Below are 11,571 nucleotides of genomic sequence, written 5' to 3' on the forward strand. Positions count from 1 at the left end.
CTTTCTTCAAAAAAATCAGGTGTCTACTTACGCAGCTATATTGGCACCCATCTACACCAAAGATTGCCATGGCAAAATTACAGCTCCCAACAAATGCAGGGGGGTTGGCAGCCCCAAATCTGTTCTTGTATTATCTAGCAGCGAAGCTGGCTACAGCAAAAGGGTGGGTGACCCCTTGCTTGGACAATCCTGCCACACGCTTAGAGGCACAAACTATTGGGTCATATGAGGAACTCAAGAATCTCCTCTATAGAGGTTGTACATATGCAATACAAGCAACTACACCTGTGAGAGAAGTAGTTTGGGCATGGAACACTGCTCATGGTCTTCTCCCCAAACCGGAGGGTCACTGCTCAGGGCTCATCCCTATTTGGTGCAACCCCAAATTGCCACATATGCAGACTGTACCGGACCCTCAAGCCTGGGCAAACTACAGAATAAAGTACATTCAGGATATAATGTCAGATGGTAAACTAATGGACTTTCAAACACTGAAAGAGAGGTACGATCTCCCCAATAAAATGTTTTTTAGGTATATCCAACTAAGACATGCCGCACAAGCCCAGTTCAAAGGAGTGATACTGAACACCGAGCCTACGCAGATAGAAAAAAGGGCACTAGCTAACGTACACACCAAACACCTGTCCAGTTTCTATGCCATCTTGATTATTGCGGGGAAGTCTCCGCTGGGTAAACTACTTGGGAAGTGGCGTAATGATATCCCTGAGTTAGACACTGACGCCTGGAAAGAGGTCCTCGATTCTATTTTTGACCATATTGTTGCTTCCCGGGATAGAATGATACAATATAAGTTTTTGCACAGAGCTTATCTTACCCCTAGTGTACTAGCCAAAATGTCCCCAACCCAGGTGGATGAATGCCCCAGGTGCCATCTCTCTCCAGCAGACTTCATGCACATGGTTTGGTCGTGTAATAAGATACAAAAGTTCTGGAGGGAGATAGCACAGTATATGTCTGACATGATGGATACACCAATTATGGTGGAACCCCGGGGTATGCTTCTGAATCAGGTTGCGGATCTAGCTCCCACGGTAGCGGAGAAAGCATTGATTTCCATACTGTTTGCTTATGCCCGTAAATCCATCACCTTGCAATGGAAGGCGTCTCAGGCCCCAACTATACAATTCTGGGAGACGCAGATTGCACATGCAGTACCACTGTACAAACTTCTCTATATAAGACGAGGTTGCCCGGCAAAGTTTGAGAAAATATGGTCCCCTTGGATTGACGCACACGATAGTCCCGATTAGAACCAAGGCAATTACCCTAGTGTTTCCAAGGATAACCTAAACAGACAAGGAAAATATACATGCCTACTCAGACACTTCCCCAACATAGGTAGAGTGCGATACAAACATAATGAAGCAGTGCACAGTTGAGTTTAGTTAGGTTTATTGGTTATCTAGTAACAGAGTAATTAAGGTAGTACATACAAGGTATAAAAGCTACAAACGTGGTATATGGATGTCATGGCTATGGTAAACTGATTACAACGCTGTAATAATGTTTGTGTTACATGTATACACTGAGTAAACTTGTATCTCATCCATGTTAATGTACCGTATTGAACTAAATAAAGAAACTTTTGTTAAAAAAAAAGAAATGCATATATGTTAAATGGATAAATATGTCATTTTACTCAAAACTTCTGCACTGCAAAGCCTTGCTAAAAATAGTTTTTTTATGAAATGGCAGAGCTTTAAAACTTGAAATTTACATAACTTATCCCCTACATGTCTCTAGGTAAAAAGAGAAAACATTACAGATATTAATGCCAGGGGTCTTCTAAACCATTTGATACCCAATATGCATAACATTATAAAACCCAGCATTTCCATTTGCAAAAACAAATAATCGAGAACAATGCAGAATGCTACAAATACTCTATACAATTAAATGAGAAAAGCAAGTATGTGTGCACAAGTCATATTGTGTGTGTTGTGTGTAATGTATGGATTTTATTGTGTCTAAAAGCCCCCACCCCAGAAAGTTTGTGTGTGTGTGTGTTTGTTTGCATCACTTTCTTGGGTCTAGGCAGGTTCTTGATGGTCACAGAAACACAGTGGGGCTCATTTATCAACACTGGGCAAATTTGCCCATGGGCAGTTACCTATAGCAACCAATCAGCGATAAGCTTTTTAAAGCCAGCTGCGAGTAGAACAATGAATGCAGCAATCTGATTGGTTGCCATGGGTTACTGCCCATGGGCAAATTTGCCCAGTGTTGATAAATGACCACCACTGACAGCTGCAAGTGCTGCAACTAGTTGTTTTCACCAGAAATAACGACTTTTTCCAATGACTTTCTATTTTCTATGTGTGACCGTTTTTCTAATATTGAAGTGTAAAGTGTTTCACCTTCTAAAGCAGCTCTGAGGAGGGGGGTCGCCGACCCCCTAAACTGTTCTAAATTGATACATTTAGTTCATACATTTCTTATCTTTGTCCCTAAAAACAAATGCTCTGTTAGGCTACAAATATTTTGTTATTGCTACTTTTTATTACACATCTTTCTATTCGGGCCCTCTACTATTCATACTCCATCCTCTTATTCATGGTTGCTAGGGTAATCTGGACCCTAGCAACCATATTGCTGAAAGTACAACCTGGAGGGCTACTGTATAAAAAGATAAATAACTCCAAAACCACAAATAATAAAAAAAATGAAAACCAATTGGAGATTATCTCAGAATATCACTCTCATATTGATATGATATCATACGAAAAGTTAACTCAAAGGTGAACAACCCCTTTAATTTGTCAGTCGCTTGCAATAGTGATTTCATGTGCTAAAAGAAAGCAAAACTGTGTCCGTCAGTGTGCAATATAAATAGTATACTTATTATACTATTTATTATTACTATTATACTTACTTATTATACGTTTAGTCTCAGTGTGGAGCAGCTACACTTTCTGCCTTTGTGCAGCTTATTCTATGGGGTATATTTATCAAAGAGTGAAGTTAGAGATGTCACAGTCCTTAAGAGTGAAATTCCACCACTCTCCATTTATTTCAATGGGATTTTGAAAGGCATATTTATCAGAGGATGAATTTTCACCTATTCATAAATACAGTTTTAAAAATCTCATAGAAATGAATGGTGAGTGGCGGAATTTCACTATAGAGGCTGTGGCGACCTCTAACTTCACTCTTTGATAAATATACCCCTATATCTTTAATAGCATATATGGCTAAAGGCAATGCTCTGTATCTGGACAGCCAATGTGTAAAAGAAAACGGATCCGCACACACACCGATTAGTGCAGTCGGGGATTATCCCCTTTTATTCAGCCACCAAACATCTTAATAGCATATATGGCTAAAGGCAATGCTCTGTATCTGGACAGGCTTTAAGCTCAGAGTGCAAGCCCAGGGGAACAAGGTGCATTGGGGGCCAAAAACGAACTGCTTTAAAGGGGAAGGAAACCTAGTTGGCGCAAAAACCCTCCCCCCTCCCGTGTGTTGCCCACCCTCCCTCCTCCCCCCTGGCCTACCCGTCCCGCTGGGCAAATGCCCCTAACTTGTTACTTACCCTTCTGCGCAGGTCCAGTCCAGGGAGTTCACAGACGACATCTTCTTCCACGCGATCTTCTTCCTGCTTTGAACGGCGTATGCGCAGTGGGAGCATTTCGCCGGTACGATCTACTGCGCATGCGCCAAAAGTACTTTGTGACTTTTGGCGCATGCGCAGTAGATCCGTACCGGCGAAATGCTCCTACTGCGCATGCGCCAAAACGCCGTTCAAAGCAGGAAGAAGATCGTGTGGAAGAAGATGTCATAAGTAACAAGTTAGGGGCATTTGCCCAGCGGGACGGGTAGGCCAGGGGGGAGGAGGGAGGGTGGGCAACACACGGAAGGGGGGGAGGGTTTTTGCGCCAACTAGGTTTCCTTCCCCTTTAAGATATTAGCCCTGTTGCCTTTATTTGTGAGGCTTTATATTATCTCACTGATTTAGAGAGCTTGCAAATTACCAGCTCCTTATGGCATTGTTCCTTAAGGCTTAGCAAAGTGCCCCAAGCTTTGTGCAATTTAGCATTAATCACCGCCGTAGAGGCAAGTGAAGTGTAACACCAGAATTTCATGTTCCACACCTCTCCAGTGAGTAGTAATACAAAGAGTGCTTCTTTTACTGGCTGCTGGGGAACAGGCCAGACTGTGCTAGTCACAAGCAAAGAGAGTAATTGGGAGACCTGCCTCTATTGAGGGTTAAGGTAACTGTCGGTCAATGAGTTCAGTCTGTAACAGCCTACATTCCCAGCCAATCAGGAGCTCCCTAGAAAGCATGACATACTTGTCTGATTCTTATTAGCCAATAAGCGCTTGGTGCTTTTTCCCCCCCCCCCAACCTTTCTGTGAATCTGTACACAGCTGCTGGTTGCCGGCTCGTCTCTAACATATCATTTACTGGAGAATACTCCCATCATGACAAGTTTTACATTACATTCTGCATTAATTAAGTATGGCGTGATCGTATGCATAAACAAGTAGCAAAAGGAGTGTAGAGCAGAGATCTCAGACCTGCAGCTTCTCAGCTATTACTTATACTATGATTCAACCCCACAGATCTTCAAGTCTTTATGTTTTGACTTCTTATCACACATTTAGATAATGTAAATCAATATAAATGATTAAAAACCAATTACTTGAGTGTCCATTAAACAGTGATGTTATTGAGGTAGGTAAAACGTTTCGTAAAAAAAAGCACTGTGAGACTGTTCTGGAATTCTGGCAAAATCAAATGTATTGGACTGGTCATATCTGGCAATAACAGAACTAATAGTTCCTGGCTTTCCTCACCGATTTTACACCAGCATATCTGGCAGGTTTTTTATGTGTAGATTTTAGTAGCAGTATGCACAAAATGTCGCTGTCTTAAATATATTGATAATGGGTTGAGTGCAGAGGACTCTTGTATGTGTCTATATGTATTTTGTGGTCACAGCCTCATTGCACCCCCGCCTAATGTTTTTAAAAAATAGTGGTGAGCACAACTTTCCCTTGTTTGTTATAGTTATACAAGAGCAGTGACCAGCTCTATGTTGTAGCTCCCACCCTTCCCAGCTATAGTCAGGTGATCCCACTGGTGTCTAATAAAAGGGCAGCCAAGTATGGAGGTTTACTTTGAAAGCAGCTAGTAAGTTGCAGGTAAAACCTAGTCCCTTTGTAAAATGTATAATGAAGCAATAGAATTCTTAATGAATCAGATGAAAATTAAGCGTAGGACTGGCCAGATATGGGATGACTTTGACGTAGTTGGCCAGCTTAAATATATTGCAATATATGGACAAACAATCCCTGTTTTGTTTAAAGGGTAAGGCATTTTTTAGTAGCAGTATGCACAAAATGTCGCTGTCTTAAATATATTGATAATGGGTTGAGTGCAGAGGACTCTTGTATGTGTCTATATGTATTTTGTGGTCACAGCCTCATTGCACCCCCGCCTAATGTTTTTAAAAAATAGTGGTGAGCACAACTTTCCCTTGTTTGTTATAGTTATACAAGAGCAGTGACCAGCTCTATGTTGTAGCTCCCACCCTTCCCAGCTATAGTCAGGTGATCCCACTGGTGTCTAATAAAAGGGCAGCCAAGTATGGAGGTTTACTTTGAAAGCAGCTAGTAAGTTGCAGGTAAAACCTAGTCCCTTTGTAAAATGTATAATGAAGCAATAGAATTCTTAATGAATCAGATGAAAATTAAGCGTAGGACTGGCCAGATATGGGATGACTTTGACGTAGTTGGCCAGCTTAAATATATTGCAATATATGGACAAACAATCCCTGTTTTGTTTAAAGGGTAAGGCATTTTTTAGTAGCAGTATGCACAAAATGTCGCTGTCTTAAATATATTGATAATGGGTTGAGTGCAGAGGACTCTTGTATGTGTCTATATGTATTTTGTGGTCACAGCCTCATTGCACCCCCGCCTAATGTTTTTAAAAAATAGTGGTGAGCACAACTTTCCCTTGTTTTTTATGTGTAGATGACAGGTCCACTTTAACCACATATAGGCTGCTGTGATGTGTGACCTGTTTATATGTAAAAAGCTGGTGACCAGGGCCCATCGTCTCTACTGGACAGTTTCCAAAGTCTGACGACCTTTTGTAGTCCAGCCAGTGGCAGATCTGAATGATGCACAGGTCCAGACTGGAAATCAAAATTGGCATTTCAAGTAAACATAGGCCCCACCAGTCTCCCATACACCCAATAAATAGTGACTGTCTATGGCATCTTACAGCAGCCCCTCTGGCATTTGCCACAATACACAGATTGCCAGCTTTAGCCTGATGCACATCTAACTACAGCAGTGGGTGTGACTGCTGATGAACTGCAAATCTCAACATATACTGTATGTAGAAAGAAATAAGGCAACAGTACTTAATCAAAAGTGATTTATTGAACAGTAGCAAAGGTATTACCTGAGTACAGCAAAAATCTGAGAGTGTAGTTAATCAAGTTGCAGAAGGTCATGTACCACTACCTGTAGGAGATGGAAATTGTGAAGCAATTTGCTCACAAGTAGAGGCTAGAGAGTAGGAGAGACAAATTAATAAAATGGATCCACTTTAGAGGAAGCCTCTCAGGGAAGAAAATTGATTTTCATTCCAGAGTGTGGTCATGTGACTCAAAAGCAGGGGTTCACAATCTTTTTTTACCCCTGAGCAACATTCAGAGGTAAAAAGTGTTGGGTAGCAACACAATCATAAAAACATTTCTTGGAGGTGCAGAATAAGTTCTATGATTGGACATTTGGTAGTCCCTATGTGAACTGTCAGACTACAGGAGGCTCTGGTGTTCATGAAACCAAAACTTGCCTTTAGGACACTGAGAGCAACATCTAAGGGGTTGGTGAGCAACCCCACTGGTTGGGGATCGCTGCTCCCCTGGTTCAGATTTGGTTCTTCTGAATATTTAGTATTCAGCTAAATACTGCAAAAAGTGCATGCACTTGGCTACATTCCTAGTGAAATCCAAACCCAGATGATCTCCAGATGGTACTTTACATAGGTAACAACTGGAAGAAACACAATAGTAATCAGGTCTGGACTGAGAATTAAAATAGGCCCTGGCATTTCAGGTACACAGAGGCCAAATTAGCCCACACAGAGGCCCAAACAGCCCCCACCAGCCCACTAAATACTGACTTTCTATGGCATCTTATAGCAGCTCCTCTGGCATTTGCCAGAACCCACAGATTGCCAGTCCGGCCTGTAGTTCACATTTACAGATGACAACTGCTTGGGGCTCTAGCTATGCTCTCTTTTGCCATTATGGACATCAGCCCAGGTTCTTGGATTAGTTATATAAAATATTGTGTGGTTTTCATTTAAAACTTACACAATGTGTAAGTCAATACAACAGTCCAATAGATTATAACAAAATAAACATGTGCAACACTGCTGAAAAGACATCTTACCAACATATATGGTTAATTGAGGCCAAAAGCTGAACATTTCATGTTTTATAGGAGTGTAAATGTATTTCTCGCTGTGGGACGCATCGCATTTACTGATTCTGGGCAAACGTACTCTAATGTAGTTGCCCATAGCAAGTAGTTAGAAGTTAGCTTACCAGGTTCACTGCAGGTATATTTCCAAAAGCAGAGCTCTGTTCGCTATCGGTTACTGCACAGGGCTAATCTGCATAGTTCTTGTATATGAGCCCTACTGACTTCAATTTGGAGAAGGGAGTGCAACCAAAAAGAATATCCCTGGATGCAGTATTGTGGTAAAAGGATGTTCCGTATCGCCTGCATTTTTGCTATGTGATTTTCTGAACATTGCAATAAAACAGCATCAAGAACACCAAGTCAAATTTCATCTCATATGGAGTCAATACAAGCCCTTAAACAAGTTAATAAAGAAATATAAAGAGGCATCTTATCAACAGCGCACTAGGTCTTCCCAACCTAATCATACCAGTCCTGATAAACCTGGAATAAAATTAATCTATATATAAAATGCGGAAGATAACATGCAATCAAGGGCAGATTGCATAACTCAACTCTCTTCATATTCGATTAATGTGAAACTGTAATCAATTTGACAACCATAATATAGTAAATAAAGTATCCCCCTCTTGTAAAATATAAGAATGTTATAAGTTATCGAGAAGTTCCATGACCATATAAAAACACATTTCACAGGCTTCAGTGAGTCATGTGACAGAAATGACATTACTAAGCTCTGATTATAACTGATGACATCACTAAACACTCTTCATAAGGATATCATTTACAGGATATTCATGGCTCTTGGGTATTATAAACAAATAGATGAAGATACTGTTGAGCAGGAGATACAAATGATTCAATAAGAAAGCACACCCTATTAGCTATTTTAACCTAAGGCTAATGCCACATGGGGGCTGATTCTAGCCTCTGTGCTTTTCCACATGCTGATATTGACTTTCTTCTTTGGACCATTGCACTGGCCTATGTGCAGGCACATACGGCTGATTTCATCACCGAAATACATGCTCATCCGCTTATACAATGAAATCCACCGCATGTACCTTTTCCTGGCCTCAAATAATGGTTCCAGGTACAGGCTTATGTTAGAGTAGAGGCTGATTCTCGGCCTGTGCTTTTCCACAGGCCGAGATTAGCTCCCTTTATGTATTAGCCTTAGGTCGGCTTGGAATTACATTGAACTCCAGAAGAACCAAAGTATCATTTAACTAAACAGCCAGCATTGAGATTATTTCTAATGCATAATGCTTCACTCTGCATGCCATTAGTGGAAAGTTTAATCGGCGCCAGAGCACCTAGTGGTAAGCTGGAGAGCACCTGTCTTGCTGAGATTGTTTCGCCTTTCACTTCCTCTATAACTTGTCTTTAAAATATAATTATTTTTGTGAGGTGACACCTCTAAGTTGCCATCTATCAGATGATCTTAGGGGGACAATTGGTGTAATTAGTTTATCGATAACTGGTCCCTTATATCTCCAGATCAGACTACACTTGACAAGACTTGACTGATCCAAGAACAGGAAACTGAAATTGCTATAACCTTTCTTTAAACTTGCTGGTTTAAAAGTTGTCACTAAACATTTTGCCATACTTCAAGCCCTGAAAGGTTGTAAAAGAGAGGGTAAAAAGTTTGGCACTGTTGAAACAAGTGATTTACTCAATCGCCAGATCTTAATATGAGACTGCTCTGTTTTCTGCTGCATTTATCCTAGTGTTCTTTAGGGCCATGAGAATCAATGAGCTGGCACCTCTGAGTAAAGCAAAACATGATGGTTTATTGGCAGAGGACTTTATTTTAGGTGAGGGTTGTCTCCAGTTCCGCATCAGGAAACCTAAGGTGGATATTTATGGTAAAGTTGGGTGACACTGAAAAAGTTTTGAAAATTTATCATGTTTCTCTTGTCCCTGCAACTGCCCCCATGAATGTAAGTTTGCTCTGGAAATTTTATCTAGCACAAGTTACAAACAAATTGCTGTCAGACTAAGGGAAACGTGCTTGCAGAATGAGCACCAATGGGTGCACTTTGGCACTTTTTCCCCTGGTCTTTCCTGGTGAAACACCTGATGAATGGAAGTAGAACTAGGGCTTATTCTCAACATGTCCTACCACCAATGAGGACTTGGTATAAGGCAAGAGCCAACAGTACCAGTTCTGGGTGTGGGAGCTGGTGTGTGAGAATAATGGATCAACCGCAGCAAAACACACATGTATAGCTTTTAGTAGTTTCCTATTTTAAACAGTCCCCATGAGAAAGTGTTCATTTTACATCTCCATCCTTTGCAGAGTCTCATGAGTTATTATTAGCCAACAGGCAAACAAGCAGTAACCTGAACTGCACTCTCACCAACTGTTCAGCCTGGCCTACTACCACATGAAAACGACTACACCCCCACAAGTGCCACTGCTAATTTTTCTTCCTGCTCAGTGGAGAAGCCATCACGGGTTTTTGACTAAGAGGAGCCAAAGAGCCTTTCTAAATGTACGACATGGACTAAAAGCCTTAAATCAAAAGGTATTTACGTTCCTCACACTACACATAGCATTGCCTTAAAACAAAAAAGGATACGGTGTCATGCAAATGTCTCCTTAATAACCCTGTGGCGATCAGTGCACCTGGAACTGATGCTTTAATAGCTTTTTACAGCCTAATTATTCAGAGCCATAAACTTGCAGACATCCTGTTTTAATCTCTTTCGTCTCCTCAAACCTCAACCTGTTTTCATCTCTTTAGGTATCAAGAAGTAAACACAAAAAGCCAGACTGAACATCATAATAGGCTTCATGCTTTGCTGGGCTCTCTTTCAGTCACAATGAGGCCCTGCCATCACCTCCTGCTTTAGGACACTGTGCTTAGCACCTTGTGATGGATTATTTATCCAGCACAAGTTGAAGAGTGCAGTCAGACCTGAGGAAGAAGTGGAGCCTGAGTGAGCAGTAAGAGGCAAGGTCATGTGCTCTTGCGCTCTTACCTATGTCTTTGCCATGAGCCCCATTACACTGCTTGCATATAAGCATCAAGTTCTTTCTGCAAACTATGACTTCATCATGAGTCTATCAGCAATGGCAGAGTAGGAGTGATCATACAAGCTTACTGTTAAGATCTTCTTGCTCCCTTGTATGTTGTACTGTAGATATAACCCTATTACTGTTGTTGAGGACTGATCCATGCAGATTTTCTCATTGAAAAACTGTTAGTTCCACTTTTCCCTAAGCCTCTTATTCTTTTCAAAACTTTTTTATTAGATAACAATACAGCATTTACTTTCGTCATAGCTGATTTTTATACATTTTTCTTGCAGGGAATGAATTCTCTCCTACGCAGAGGAGGACATTATCATCATATTCAAGTACCCTAAGGATCAAGAAATAACTGTCATCCTCGTCATTTCTCATAGTTGTACAGCATGGATCAAAACATATTGACATTGGAAATTGATCATCAATAAAAGCTAAACTAATGAACTTAAACAACCGTTTTCGTGTTTATTATAGTGTTAAAGTTTAATTCCTAATTCAGTGTTTATAATTACATTAGATTGTATCCTGTAGATTTCAACTCTATCCAACTCTATCCAACTTTACCATTTAATCCTTATTCTTGATTATACAAATATATAGCATAAATTCCTGCTGGGCATTTGTATTATAAGATAGCATATGCTATCCAAGGCACCCAGATTTTAGTGTAAGTGGTATATTTGTCTGCACTTATACTCAGCATTCTCTCATTTATCATTATCCAGTTCATTTTAAGACGGAACATAATTATAGGAATCAAAAATTTTTTCCAAGATATAGCAATAGTCTGTTTTGCCGCCGTGAAAATAAATTGTATCAGTTTGCGGTGATACTGGAATAACTGCATTAAGTAGTACTATCATAGGGTCTTTTTGAAGTTTAATCCCCATAATGGAGTCAATTAACATAAATATCCTGGACCAGAATCTGAACACTTGCCTACAGTGCCACCAAATATGTAACATAGACCCTTCCATTCCACAATTTCAAAAACAAAGTGAACTACAGCTAGGATAATATTTATGCAATTTCGTAGGAACCATATACCATCCAGATATCACCTT

At 40.5% G+C, this 11,571-nt stretch overlaps 1 long non-coding RNA gene across 1 annotated transcript; it reads left to right on the top strand.

The window, feature by feature from the left end:
- Window positions 1–8,987: 8,987 nt before the first annotated feature.
- Window positions 8,988–10,957, top strand: LOC121396135. Its single transcript, XR_005962852.1, has 2 exons — window positions 8,988–10,001; window positions 10,789–10,957. It is a non-coding gene; the product is annotated as an uncharacterized LOC121396135 (long non-coding RNA).
- The last annotated feature ends 614 nt before the right edge of the window (window positions 10,958–11,571 follow it).

The sequence above is a fragment of the Xenopus laevis genome, chromosome 7S, assembly GCF_017654675.1.
Source record: "Xenopus laevis strain J_2021 chromosome 7S, Xenopus_laevis_v10.1, whole genome shotgun sequence".
NCBI lineage: Eukaryota > Metazoa > Chordata > Amphibia > Anura > Pipidae > Xenopus > Xenopus laevis.